The sequence below is a fragment of the Pelophylax lessonae genome (genome assembly GCF_965119305.1).
Source record: "Pelophylax lessonae genome assembly, chromosome: 1".
In the NCBI taxonomy this organism is placed as follows: domain Eukaryota; kingdom Metazoa; phylum Chordata; class Amphibia; order Anura; family Ranidae; genus Pelophylax; species Pelophylax lessonae.
The window spans coordinates 409,427,728-409,442,956 of NC_138768.1; the positions used below are offsets into that span (position 1 = coordinate 409,427,728).

A 15,229-nucleotide genomic window follows, 5' to 3' on the forward strand; every position below is an offset into this window, starting at 1 on the left:
TTAGCGTGCCCTGAGGACTGGAGTTGAGAAACACTGCCATAGACACACTTCTAAACTTTGCGGACAGCCTTCCCAGAAGAGTTGAAGCTGTTTAAGGATGGGCCAACTCAATATTGAACCCTACGGACTATGACTGGCATGCCATTAAATTTCATGTGCGTGTAAAGGCAGGTGTTCCAATATTTTTGACAATATAGTGCATATAACTCATTACAAAATGTATCTTTGGTAGTTCCATGTTATACAACTTGACTACCTGTGCCTTTCATTGTTTAAGATGTGTCCTAAATGGTTAAATAATTAGAAACAAAAAAAAATAAAAAGTAAAGTTATAAATAAATAATACTTCAAGAATGATAAAGACATTTTTTCCACTCCTGACGCTGGTAACAAAAAGGGGTTAATTTTGCTAATGTCCTCAAAAGACCTATTAACATAAAAGCCTGTCTATTAGCACTCTCCAAAATCAAAGTAAAAGCCACTCCACTTCTTTTCGCACGCACATTTCAAATGATGATTTAATCTGTCTACATATAAAATGGTACTCAAATATGCCGCCTTTGTAGCTATGGTAACTGATCCATTATCATCTCCGTTACAGTATTCTTAGCCCATAGCCTGAAAGAATCACGCTGACCATAGATATCATGAGCTATCACTTTGTTTATGGGGATGCACACAGCAAAACAGCAGTCAGTTGCAGCGTTTATTCTATGCGCGGATCACAATGTGACCTGCTGTCCAGAGACAGAAAGGACTGGAAAGGACAAAGCACACAGCAAGGTAACTTCAGTGTGCCAGTGATGATGACGGCTGAAGGGCTGGCTATGGTAAGCGACCATCCGTGTGCTGACGTAAGATGGGCTATGAAGGGGGGCTCTCAGTACTTGATTAGAGAACTGATATCATCTGTTCAGGTAAGGAAATCTAAAAAAAAACGGTATCCCAGGCATTATGTTGAGGTAGGGAATTAGAAAAAAAAAAAAGAGGACTCCAACGAAACAGAGGCTTTGACCTTGAGATGAATAAAAAAAGACGCAGACGCAGCCTGAGAATCTGATGTTTATTAACCACTTGCCGTCCTGGGCAATTTTGTAAATTTTTAAATACATGTTAAAATCACTATTTTTCTTTTTTTTTTTTTTGCTAGCGATGGACATAAATTAACAGTATATCATTCTTGGATGCTATATGAAGTTAGGCATTAGGATACAGGTGTGGGTTGTTGCTACAGACAGGCATATGGTGTCTTCTCTATGTCATGTGCAGTAGCAGCAGCAGGTAAGGTAACAAACATGTGGCTGGGGAGGATGATCAGATGGAGTTTTTGCCATATGCAGAGCCACAGGTCACAGAGGGGAGTGTATGCCACAGAGGGAGGTGTGTGGATGCTCTATAATCAGGGTGGCTGGTATGCTGGAAAGACAGACGAGCACAGAGGGTGTGGCGTAGGGAGGTAGCTCATAGAGATTCCCTGTGTATGAAACTGCTTCTGATGCTGATGCTCCCTCTTCCTCTGCTAAGCCCCTGACAGGTCTGCCCTGAAGCTCCTGACAAACAATAACAGTGCCTGAGTAGGAAAAGATGATCAGCACACATCACTGGCACACCTCTTCAATCTAGATATACCATTCAACAGAATCATCTGACAGCCATCTCTAACTGGTGAGTCTTTCATTTCATCTCGAATATCTTGTATCACCGTTGCAAATACTCAGTTGTGCTAAATTGATTCATCTCAGCTGATACAATAAACTTTTTACGGCGGTGACATCTACTGTGTCACCTGCAAAACCCAATTGGGACCAAAACAGTATTAAAATGTTTTAATGTATATTTTATTATAAACACCAATCAATTTAGCAAAACTATATTTTATGCGACACAGTAAAAAGTATACGTTGCTATTTGCAGAAAACATTGATAGAAAATATCAGGATTTAAAATAAATAAATAAATAATTAAAATAAATAAAACATTTTAAATAAGATATTTATTTTAAATTAATTATTTATTTATTTTAAATCCTGATATTTTCTGTCTAGCGCATGTGTGTCTGGCACATGCAAAGTTTGCATTGTAGGATTTTCCTGCCATGGAAGCCCAAGGAATATCTGACCCGAAGTGAATTAATAATCATTTAATCCCTTACTGTGTAATTTTTGTTTACCCTTGAACTTTTCAGTAGTGGCCAGGCATGCTAAATTGAACAGACTAAGCCTTTAGGGTGGGGGGGGCACATATTTTCTCATGGAATTAAGGAATTTTATTTGAAACCATCTCAGCTTGCTTTTTGTGCTGCTCATCGGTAAGAGGCAAATGTGTGTGTATAGATATAGTGAAACTATGCCCTCATGGGTGAGAAGCTTTGTGCAAGCTAAAAGTTAAACAGATGAAGATTAAACAGATTGCAGTCAATAAGTAGCTTACTGTTTCTGTGTTCTCCAGTACACGTGAGATCAGAGATTCCTCATCATGGCATGTCAAAAATCTGCCAATGAAAATATATAGAATAAAACAGCTTTGACAGTTCCATAAAAAAAAAAAATAAAAAATAAAAAATAAAAAAATGTTTTCATATAAAAAACTAGCTTGGACTGGGAATAATTTAACTGATGAAATACTAATCATATTAGGCATTTCACAGTTGATTAACCTTCTTTAATTTTCATTACAGTAACAAGTTATAAAGCCAGCCCCTTTGCTTTTAGTGCTCCGCTTAATGTGAACCTGAACAACCACATGGATCTTCGTTAGACTCAATAAGTTATTTTTATAATTGTACTTGTTATAGTCACACTTTTCACCATACCCTGGACTTTAGTAATAGCATTATAAAGAATATAGTGCATTATCTGTTAAAATAAATATATTAATTAATTTGCAAGCTAATGTGCCTGAATAGCACTGCCAACAGCATATAACGGGACATCTGTATAATATATTGTGAATTTCCTGGATATATGAAGTCAGTAGGATGTGAATTGGCAAAAACTTTGGATGTAATATTTTTTTTGAATAGTGCAGTGTAAAAGGCAATGTTGCTGCATTGATGGAGACAAGATGATTTTCTCTTTAGATTGTAAGCCCTAACCTGCAGGGCCCTCTGAACCCTCTTGTGTTGAATTGTATTGTAACTGTACTGTCTAACTTAAATTCATTTTGAAAGGCACTCTACCAACTATTGGTGCTATATAAACATGTAGTAAAATAACATAATAATAATTATTTGTGAAATAGGTGAATAAATTTCAGTTTACTGTACTTGCATCAGTCAAAATTATTTTTCCTCGATTGTGTACTTTCTTTATTACCACTGCTTTGTGTTCCTTTACTAAATAAGCTTGATATTCATATTATATAAGGCCAAACAAGGGGCATAAAGTGCAGTCACCAGAAAAAATCATTAGTCATTATTATCTGCCTACGCTAAACCGATGAAGGTGACTAGTGGATTGATTGCAGTGAATAGCTGCTCATCGTGCCTATATGCTTACTAGGGCTTATTATATGTTATATAAGATTTTCTAAGCCTGCATAATCACACAGATACACTCATGGTCACATATGTTTAAAAATTTAACCTTGAAAACATGCTGGTTAAGCTGTGTCTGATTACAAATATACAGCTATACTGAAGGACACACATCATTTATGTTTCCATTAATGATATGTGTGCAAAAATATAATATCAATTAAAACAGATATTAAGCTTTGCTACTACGTTAATTTTACAAAACTCTTTTCTATTAAATACGTTTCCTTTTTTCTTATTTTTAATTCTTTGATGCTCACAAACCATCTGCTAATTTAAATATAAAAGTAGATAAAAACAATGCCATCAACATGTCCATGTAAAAGCACTTGTTCTGTTTGCAGCACAATAAAAATCTATTTTTTTGCACTGGTGTTCTTCATTTTGAGCAATGTGTATGACTAATACAAGCGTGAATACAACAATGACCACAGGGGTGCTGCATCCTTCATTATGTTATGATGGAAACTGGATGGAAAGAAGTATTCCTTTATCTAATAAGACAGAAAGACAAAAAAAAAAAAGTAAAAAAGTATATAAAAAAATAATTATTATTTTTAAAAAATGTTGCTCTGTTATGTAAAAAAAATCAAAGAAAATTGAAAACAAAGTCTATTTAGTAAAAAAGACAAACAATAAAGTGAAAAGTATAGTAACCCACTATATACCAATAACCAATCTTTCTAACTACAGTAACCCAAATTGTGATTGGTTATATGGTTTAGTGCCCTTTTTATATTGCCTTTTTAAAAAGCCAAACTGTTTATTCAGTGTAAAAATATGTGCTCTGAAACACATGAAAACAATGGCATAACATTTTGCAGGATGATACCATTTGAATTTAGATATATGTAGTTTTCATTTAAACTCCGAGGATGGTGTAACAAATGATTGATTTGTTTTAACAGTATACTGAAATAATCAGGCTGGGGATGTGTTTTGCAATATTATGGTGCACTTTTATTTAAAAAAATATTATTTATTTGTCATGGGAGAAATAAATAGCTTTGAAAATGCTACATGCTTGTCTGTCAAGTATGTAGGAGTTTTTATATCTGCCTTAGCCAGAAGACAGACATGTTGCATTTTTAGAAGGAGCTTAACATTTTTGACAAGTTCTCTTAAATATAAAATCATCATTGGCAGTGTTGTCATGTGCATTTTCTCTCACTGTTGGACTTTATTAATGACAGTTTACTGCAGAATAATTTCAGGGACAGTTTGAATGGCTGATATTGGTGAAGTAGGACTCCAGCCAATCATAACAAGTTAAAAATGAATAGGCCATTAAAACACACAATAACAGAACCAGCATGATTGAAGTATTCATTTTAAATCCAGAGGATTCATACGCAGTCATTTTTGCTGTCACTAATGTCCTCTGTCTGCTGGCCATCATTCATTCAACCCAATTCTTCGAGGCCAGGACCTGCACCAGCCAGAAAGGAGAAGCAACACAATGATAAGCTCAAAGCTCCGTCACTCTGCTTACTCCCCATGCCAGCATGCTCCTTTACAGCACATGAACTGATTGGCACTCTGTCCTGCTTCCTCCTTTCACACTCCAGACTGTACAGGGATTGGAAAAGACTGATAGCAGATCACATGTGGGTACTTACATCATTAAATGTATTTTTAAATTCAAACAGTGTATTAATGATTACAGACCTGCATTAATATGTCTTTAAATGGCAATTGTCAAACCACCAATTGCATTTCAAGTGAATAGCAATAGATCTGTTCCCATTGATTTGTCAAAAAATAGGTACATTTAGATGTTATACTTGTATATGACCACTAATCCCCCTCGGCTTCTTACATCAGGTTTGAACTAGAAAAAATGTTTAGCTATTTGATGCAATCCAAAGTTAAAACTAAACTAAACCCCTTGATTTAACGGTTTTAAAAAACAGTTATACAGTCATACGTGCATGAAAACTGATGGGAAAACCGCACAGATTTTACATCAGTTTTCATGTACGCTTCAGTGAGTTTTTATGCACGTTGACATCAGTTTTCATATGCGTCAGTTATGTGCCCTGTTCTCACCAATATTGATTTCATGTCTGGTTTTTTTTTTTCCGGTGCAGAAAACTGCATATACGTTGCAGATTCCTGTGCAGAAAAAAAATCTGCACTTTGTGGTCTGAACAGAGCACATTGAGAATCATTGTTTTCTTTAAGCCCTTGCAAAACATGTGCAGAAAAACTGACATCTTTGTACCATGGTTTGAACGAGGCCTAATATTCTTGACACGTGCCAGGAATATAACTGTCACATTGGTTGTGCTCTCAATGAAGACTAAGGTGCAACTTGTTCTGTCTGCAGAGTGTTTCACACTGGCCCAATAGGGAGGCATATTGGACAGCGGGAAGAAACTTGACAAACGGGTGCACAGGCACTTGATACAGCCCTGCTGATTTGGCAAAGGGAAAGTGCCCCGGTGCATGCAGGGATACTGTATAAAAGCCATGAGCACATGTGCACAGGGTCTTTCGGCTGGATAGCGCAGTCCTGGAGGGAGGGGCAGCTGCCTCCTCCTCTGTAGAGGGGTCGTGAGGCCTCAGGTAGTTGACCTGAGGGCCTAGATAGGAACTGAACCTGGAGGTCCTGTGAAGCTGACTGAAAGGGGAGACACTGGAGGATCTGATTCTGCAATACAGGGAGTACAGATCTGTTTTAAGAAACCTGACCTGAGGGGGCCACCCCTGAAGCTGGAAGAGTCAGTGGATGGGAGTCAGTAAAGGGGATGCTAGTTAGTGTCCCAAAGATAATATAGGTTCATCAAGTCTTTTGCTGATGAGAAAAGAGCAAGGAGACTTAACCCTTTCCATACATGTGGCAGTATGGGTTAGGCAGTGTAGCTGCTTCCAGAAACAACCTGGTGAGGAAAAGTGAGAGTTGTCCTTATCCATTGTGAATAGTTACAGTTGGAGTATCCCTCTATTCCCTTCTCCCATTCAAATTCCAAAATAAACACTAAAAACCAATACCCCTGGACTGTTTGAGTAACGAGCCATCAGGAGTAAGGAGGGATGTGTGAACTGTATCTCAAGTGACTGCGTGCTGGTAATCAGAGGAGGCCCAAGAAGTCATCTTAAAGCAGGCCCTACGGGGACAGTGCTACATTTGGGGGCTCGTCCGGGATTTCCTCTGAGTTACAGCAGTTGTTGCTACTGGCAATGGCTGAGTATTTGCCCAAGTAATGCTATGTCTTCTCAAGCAAAGTACTGGAGTGTTAGCAGAGAAAGTAACGTCTGTTCTACAGCGACCAGTGAAAGTGTGCTGCTAAGTCATAGTCACGGCAATGGTTGCTATTGGCAACGACCAGACATTTACCTAGGACACAATATGTCTTCTCAAGTAAAGTGCTGGAGTGTCGAGGGGGGAAAGATGTGCTGTATTGTGAGAAAAAATCGTGTCTACTATGCAGTGATCAGTGCAAGTGTGCTTTCAAGTGATGGTCAAGAAAGCAGTGACCCGGGACACAGGGATTGGCACGTCAGGGGTTGTGTCTGTACAAAAGCAGGTTACATGTCTGCCAAGCAGCCGGTTAAAGTGGGACAATTTCAAACAACAGTAAGGGAGTTTGGTTGGCTTCTGAATGGAGAAGTGCAACTGAAGCGCATGTGCAGACAGAAGAGGCAGATCTATGTGTATCGATGGCAGGGAACGCAATCTGCATCGCAATACCATTCGTGCAGGCTGGGCAGATTTATGTCAGCGGTGAAGGGGTTACTGCATCATGCGGGAAAGCACATGCTAAAGAGATATGCCTTGCAGGAGAAGCCACCACCAGAGAGTCAGCTAGTCTGGGGCTGTGGGCAGAGTGGCTGTCCGCGGGCTGCCAATCCAAGTGGAGGAAGGGAGCTAAGATATTACTTCTGCCATCGGGTGTAGCTGAGGAGCAGACACATGTGTGGAGGAGCAAGATGGCGGATGCCGGATAGAGCTGGAGAACAGGGTCTATCCCACGTGTTGGCGGAGTACCTGCTGATCAAACTGAGTCACCGAGCTCGACCCTGTGGGACACTGGGGTGCGATTAGTACCAAAAGGAAGCCTGACCCTGTGCAGCAGAGGAGACATGGAGCATCTGGGACTGGTATGAAGCCGATGCCTGAATGTGTCCATGTGGCTGTGGGTGTGGGGTTAGTGTGGGCACTGGGGTGACATGTTGTTGTAGATGGAGAGGAGTGATTGCCAGCCCAGGAGACTGTATGTAAGCTGGGAGAAAGGAATCACACAGGAGTTGTTGACACCCAGAGTGGCGATCCCTGAGGATGGAAAGTGCTCTTCACATTTTAGAGGTGCAGTGTATGCAAATTGTGAGGGCCGAGCAGCGGCCGCAGGATGAATCAGCAACAGTTGCAACAATGAACAGTCTGATTCTTAAAGAGACAGAGGGAAATCAATGGACCCAGAAGTTGAAGGCTTCCTGTGCGTCCAGTGAGGAAGAAGCCAGGACCATTTTTTATAGGGTCACCCAGTTTCTAACATCAGTGTGGGTCCCTAGAAGAGGGAATTGATGATTGTAAGTCTGAAGTAGAGACTGAATGGGACTGGGGAACTGAGGAAAGAAGCAGCCCTGCGAGTTCCAGTTCCCTCAGTGAAGGGATTGAGGTGGCTGTCGTCCAAATGTAGTGTGCAAGGAATTTGGGGTTCTGTGAAGTCTACACCACAAGGGTCCCAGATCCGTCCGCATCTAGCGACTACGCCTGGGCTCGGGTTCAAAACTACTCTTACGCCAGCCTCATCATAAGAGTGGAGACCCTATATACCTACCCTGGGAGAGGAGACAGGCAGAAACTTCAGCGCCTGGTACAGAAGAAGGTAGCCCTAGAATATGGATATGACTATCCGTACGCTCCTCGGGAGATAATGAAAGTGATCGAGGAAAAGAGAGGGGCTTGGTGTGATGAACCCATTTGGGACTTTCTTTATGTCCCTAAACCATATAAAAACCAGTCCAAGCCTCAACTATGGGACACCTTCAAATCTGTCAAGGCAAATTAGAATCTGGGGCAGTCCAGCTTCATTGACCGAGTAGAAGTCAACTGCCCAGATAGAAAAGCCAAGCCTGGGCCATCAACATCCAAAATCCTGAGGGAAAGATCATCAGCATACCGCATCCTGATCATTACTACTAAAGTGTGCAGAGTTCTTGTCCCTATCAGGAAAATTGAGTTACTAAAGGGGCTAGCTAGTCTGAAGAGTGTAAAATGTTGATTGGTGAGAGAGAGTTATAAAAGGGCCAGTGTACCTGAAGAGTTCTGTTTACATCAAAGTTGCTGTTATGGCGGAGGCCCTATTCACGAATCCCCTTCCCTTCTATCCTTGCAAAAGAAGATGGGATTCAGCAAAACAGCTACAGTTTCTCCATCTGGGAGAAGGACTTCTGCCACAAAGAACTTCTCCTGGTAAACAGGGGCTGCTACCTGGAGGGGGCAAACCTCCTTCACGGAGACTCCTTGTTTAAAGGACTTTTGTGAAGGTCTTTTCCTTCTTTGGACCAATGTTGTCGCAAGAAGGAGTGTTTAAATGACACTTTGCAGAGATCCTTTGGGCCAACGGGCCAGTATAACTACATGTTGAGAAGGGACGCTTTGCGAGGATACTTTGTTTAAAGGACACTCTTGAGCCAGTGGGCCAGAGAAATGCTGAAGGAAACTTTGTACAAGTTGCCGCCTTGTCAGAGAAGGGTGGCGGCTCATTGCCTCTTCAGGGAAAGGGATGCCAGAGTGAAGGATCCCTTGAGTTCTTACAGAGACTCACAAGTAAGGCATGCTTTCAGGCTCCAGCAAGAATAGCTTGCCACCAGGAGATGTGTTGCCTCAGTACAGAATGAAGTAAACACCAGTCGGGTGGACTCCACTTTTCTTCGTCCTAACTTGTGGGTCTGACTAGAATAGAAAAGAGTCAGTGCCATGGTGTCTGAGAGGGAGTGTGCTTATTACTTGTCAAACATGGTTCCCAGATGGAATTGGTGATGATGTGTAGTTAGTTAGGATGGCAGGATTTGTTCTGTTTTGTCTATTACAGGTGCAAAACAGAGCAATGAGTCAAGCATGCCCTTAGGGAGCCGGCAGTGTTGGAGATCTCTACGGGAATGTTAGAGCTAGAGAGGATGCTGGTGAGGAGTTCGCCTCTATGGAGAGGGCAGTCTCACTGTGAGCATATAGGATGTACGAATTGCTGTGTACTCACCTTTTCCTTTGCAGGCTTGCAGAGGATCTTCCGGCCTTGGAGAGACCATTCACAGTCCTCATTGTACATATGTAAAGTCGTAATTTGTAGTTTAGTCAGTTAGGGCGTTTACCTTTACTTGTCAAGCAGAATTTTGTTTGGAGGGGGGTGCATTGGTCCAAATGCACCTGGTACCTTTCTATGTGTAGATATTGTACAGCAGAGATATATATTTTTTCACGTAATTTATTGTATTCACTGGCCACATATGGGGAATGACCCATGGCCCTGTACATATGTTATTTCCCTTTTCCCCCTTTCCAAGTTTGTGGGATACTCCTTGTAAATTTTTGTACAGGTATTTTTGTAGGGGTGGATGCCCAGAGCCAATGAGGACATGGCTCAGTTTGGTGGGGGGTGGATGTAGCACCCTCGTAGGTAGGTGCTAGAGATAAAGTATAGTTTTGGGTCCTGTCTGCTTATCAGAAGGACTGCAGGTAAATCTATATTGTTCTCTGCTTACTAGAGAGCAGGATCTGTTAGTGAGGTCTGCTCATTGTGCTCAGGTGCAACTCGTTCTGTCTGCAGAGTGTTTCACACTGGTCCAATAGGGAGGCATATTGGACAGTAGGAGGAAACCTGACAAATGGGTGCAGGCTGACAAATGGGTGCAGGCCTGACAGGCTTTTGATACAGCCCTGCTGATTTGGCAAAGGCAAAGGGAAAGGGCCTTGGTGCATACTGGGATACTGTATAAAAGCCAGGAGCACTTATGCTCGGGGTCTTTTGGCTCGATAGTAAAGTCCAGGAGGGAGGGGGAAGCTGCGTCCTCCTCTGTAGAGGGGTCATGAGGCCTCAGGTAGTCGACCTGATGGCCTAGAGAGGAACTGAACCCGGAGGTCCTGTGAAGCCAACTGAAAGGGGAGACACTGGAGGATCTCATTCTGCAGTACAGTTATTACAGCTCTGTGTCAGGGGGCCTGACCTGAGGGGGGGGCACCCATGAAGCTAGAAGAGTCAGTGGACAGGTGTCAGTAAAGGGGATGCTAGTGAGTGTCCCAAAAATAATATAGCTTCACCAAGTCTATTGCTGGAGAGAAAAGAGAGAGGACACTTAACCCTTTCCATATATGTGGCAGTACGGATTAATCAGTGCATCTGCTTCCACAAACAACCTGGTGAGGCAAAGTGAGAGTTGTCCTTATCCATTGTGAATAGTTACAGTTGGAGTATCCCACTATTTTCTTCTCCCATCAAAGTTCCAAAATAAACACTAAAAAACAATACCACTGGACTGTTTTTTGAGTGATGAGCCATCGGGAGTAAGGAGGGATGTGTGAACTGTACCTCAAGTGACTGTGTGCTGGTAATCAGAGGAGGCCCGAGAGGTCATCTTACAGCAAGCCCTATGGGGACAGTGCTACATGTATAATAGATGTGGCTATTATTTGGGTCACCCACTCTCCCTGCAGGAGTTTTTAATGATTTTATGTTGGGGACAATTCCAGATTAGGAAGTGGAATATTTTAGAAGAGGAGGGAACAGCCAACACTTTCAGGTCGACAGGAAGGAATTATGGTAGGAAGATCTTGCTCTTTGAGTAACCAAAACAAATAAGAACCCTGCGTCTACCTCAGCCCACCAGAAGGCACCTACAAGTAAAATATTACTTTTGGCTGAAGGGATCTTTGAAGTTTATGTTACAGTGTTACTAAACCCAGGGCACTGAATTCACTATATCTGATCTTCCACAGTACACAGAACATGGAAATGCAATGATTTTAGTAAATATAAACTGCTGAATACCCTTTCTCTTTAGCAGTATATAGCAATCTTGCAACTTCTATAAGTGTATGGTTAGATGTTTGTAGGAGGAGTTCTCATTCTCCTCTGACTGTCCGGTGAGGCTGCAGGACCCCTGACCCTCTGTCTGGACAATGCTGATTGGCCCTGTGCTGATCAGTTGCACCCTCCCAAGAAAAAAAAAACCTCTAGCAATACACACCAAACTGAGCATGTGCAGAGTGACTCCAAAAGCTCTGTCGTATCAGGAGATGGATTGGGGACAGTTGAAGAAGGGGAGCGTTTAGAGAAGACAGGATCAAACAGCCTTTTTACACAAAACAGGGGATTAACCCCTTAGTTTCCACTGTGAGTATAACAAGCATGCTTTACTGCATATACAGACTGATTTTACTGTTGTGGGTTTAGTAACACTTTAAAAACCAGTTTTTGTTATGTAAAGATTAACAAAAATGTGTGACAATCATATAAACTGTTAGGCAATGAATAAGGAGAACGGTTATGGAAATGTTTATATTGAGCACTTTTATAATATTACAATTTTTGTCAGAAAAATAATTTATCACAACTATTGCTCATACCTACTGTAGATTTTTTTTTTTACATACTGTGGTATAATTTGTACAAATGTGGTGACTGTGGAACTAGTTTAAGCACCCAGAGGTAACTATTCTAGAGCCACCATGAGATCATATAGTCTATGTATAACCAAAACCTGTTTTTTTTTTTAGTTTTGCATTGAGTAGGAGGATTAAAACCCTGTCTGTTTTCTTCTGTGTCCTGTTGAGGAGATTTCACTTTTACTTCCTGTTCAGGAGATGCAAGAGGAAATGAGAGGAAATCTCCCCAAATTGAAGGAAATCCCCCACTTATGAAGTTGTCACCAGAACAAGTGTGCCTATTGGAAAATGTAGCCTTACCTTTAGTTCTGGGGACAACGCTAAAATTCGGGTTACCAGGAAAAAACAGGGATGAATCTTCCCAATGGGGAAAGTGAGAAAAATTTGACAGTGGCTCTAACCCTTCCGCAACTTTACAAAACTACCAAAAAAGTTTCCCTTTTTTTTTTCTTCTATCAAAAATGTATTTATTTTGAAAATAGAAAAGGTTACATAAGTTGGGTAAGACAGAGAAAACCATAAAGATAGCAATACAATTCTCATAAACATACATACAAATATGAGTCCGGATAGCCTCTCGGGGGATCAGGAAGGAATTTTTTCCCCTGCTGTAGCTAATTGGATCATGCTTTGCTGGGGGTTTTTCACCTTCCTCTGGATCACCTGTGGGTAGAGGACTGTGTATATGGGATTGTATGGTTGGGTTTTCAGTACTGTTTTTTTTGTTTGTTTTGTTTTTTATTGGTTGAGCCAAATGGACTTGTGTCTTTTTGCAACCTGACTCACTATGTAACTATATAACTATATATAGTCAACGTTAGCACAAAATACACTTGGATCTGCATATTGGTATTGTCACTTGTAGATCACTAATCAAGAAACCTAAGCATAAAATAGTAATTACTAAGATGCAAGTTTTGTCCTAAACATCTTCCTGTGTGCATACAGATTTAGCCTATTCACTCTGAAATATTCCCCCCCCCCCATGTTTTGTATTTAGGTATAATATATTTTAATACGATCTCCAATCACACAGTCGTCTAATTTTGGAACGTGACCAATTCAACTGGTTGAGATTCGTGTCTCTGTATTTACCTTGCGCACTGATTAAGTTGAAGGCACTAGGGGGTAGGTGGGACTGAGAAGAGAGGGAATAAAATTGAGAAGAACAAGGAGTCAGTTATGCAAGCTCCTGATATATGTGGTCAATCGTTATGCCCTTATGATTGAAATGATTGTGGGGGATCAACTGAAGGAAGAAGAGAGAGGAAAGGGGAAAGGAAGAAGAAGAATGAAGAGATGGGAAAAAGAGGGGTAGGAATGAAAACAAAAAGGGAAAAAAAAGGAAATTTTTGTTGCATAATTGGATAAAATAGGGGGAGGGGAGTGTAACAGTGGTATTACATCAATTAGGTTCTGACCTAAATTATGCCATTAGGTCTTTTACTAAAGGGCGTTAAGCGGCAGTTAAGTGATGTTCATTATTTGACGGTACTTGTCTGTGTTCTGAATCTGAGCCCAGCACGCCCATGTTAGGTTATATCTTTCTACAGTTTCAAAGTTTCCCTTTTCATATATTTTAAGTATGTCTCCAACTGTATAAGTGAGCTGCCCACATATTTTAGCAATTGAATTATGAGCAGTAAAGTAAAGGGCACTCAATGTCAAGCTATAGTGCTTATACTGAAACTCTATTTTAAGGCTGTTTCTGTGCTTAGCTTTAATAATTTAAAGTTGGAAATATAAACAGACATGTGTTTCTATATTGGGCTCTATTCCATAAAATATGTTCCTGTACATCTTTGTAGCAATTCAGGTTTTCCTACCTTAAAATAATGAGAATATATTATACAGGCTGCTTAATAATAATTATACTGCTGGACCTATTTGGTAGTCATTGGAACAGTTCCAGGACAAGATCCTCTGGTACGTTGCCAAAGTACTCAACCCCCCCAACCTAGGATGAATCGTGTGTGCACCTCCCCACGTACAGTGACAGGGCCAGCACAGAAATGACAGCTGCTGTCCACTGAACCTATGGTTATGTGATTAAGTCATAATGAACATGCTAAAACACAGCCATGGTTTGGTAATATTATGATACCCAAAATGTGACATCTGGAAACTAAGGTAGTGTGCATTCTTAGAAAAATCACACATTTTATTCTATAATTTGTTTCTTTTATAAAAGCACCAAAATTATATTTATTGTACAAAGCAAAGTGTGAATTTAACTACAAATAAAAGGCCTTTTTTTTTAATTATCCATTTTTAATGCATTAGGAAAAACAACCAAATGGACAAAAAAGTTAAAAAAAACAGCAAAAAGAGCTAATTAGTGTTATTAAAGGCTCAATAAGGGGTTAAAAAAAACAACTTTAAAATGTATTGTAACCCTGTATTTATGAACAAAACTTGGAACCACTGTTCATAAGCTATTCATCCAGGACCAATTTTAGAACTTCTGATACACAGAGGAGAGCTCAGACTGTAAAGACATAACATACAGATTGCACTTTGAGAGCTTCTATTTCAATGTAATTTTCACCAGCAGTAGGCCCATGGTCCCAGCTGCACCTCCACAGTTCAGGACCTCTGTGTCTACCCCACCCTCCGTGAGTCGCGAGTCCGTGTTTGTTAGGGTAGCATCGGGAGTGCTCCACATACTGATTGCTCCCAGGGCTCCACTAAATTAAAAAGAAGAACAAAATATTTCTTAAACTCCCTACCCTTCATTGTGTCCCATTTCACATATTACATCAAAGAGTCTGATATTTTTTTATCACATGCTAAAGAGAAAGCCTTAATTCTATTGTGACTTTACACATTTTATTGCACTGAAATAGTAGTAAAGCCAAAATGTTTCATTTAGTCATGGAGAGCAGAGGAAGGAGTTAGAAACTCTGGATCTGTGTATACTACCCGGTGCCGGGACAGGATCATTCAGTGCCCAGGACAAAAATGGCAAATGGCGCCCACCCCTTCATTATGTGCAAGCTTATGAGGGGGGGGGGGGAGAGAGCACAGCCCACACCTCCTCTCTGCTCTCTACTGCCTGCTTTCAGCTCTGGGCTGACAGAAGTACT

The 15,229-nt window shown here is 40.7% G+C and overlaps 1 protein-coding gene across 4 annotated transcripts in view; it reads left to right on the top strand.

The window, feature by feature from the left end:
* The first annotated feature begins 613 nt into the window (after positions 1-613).
* SLC24A2 (solute carrier family 24 member 2) overlaps positions 614-15,229 on the top strand; it is a 246,390-nt gene continuing 231,774 nt past the window's right edge. Inside the window, exons 1-2 of one of the 4 annotated variants that reach the window (XM_082257876.1) lie at positions 614-830; positions 1,525-1,665. The gene's annotated coding sequence lies outside the window, so the exon portion shown is untranslated. The remainder of the gene's footprint in view (positions 831-1,524; positions 1,666-15,229) is intronic. The other 3 variants (XM_082257873.1, XM_082257874.1, XM_082257875.1) reach the window with 3 other exon arrangements.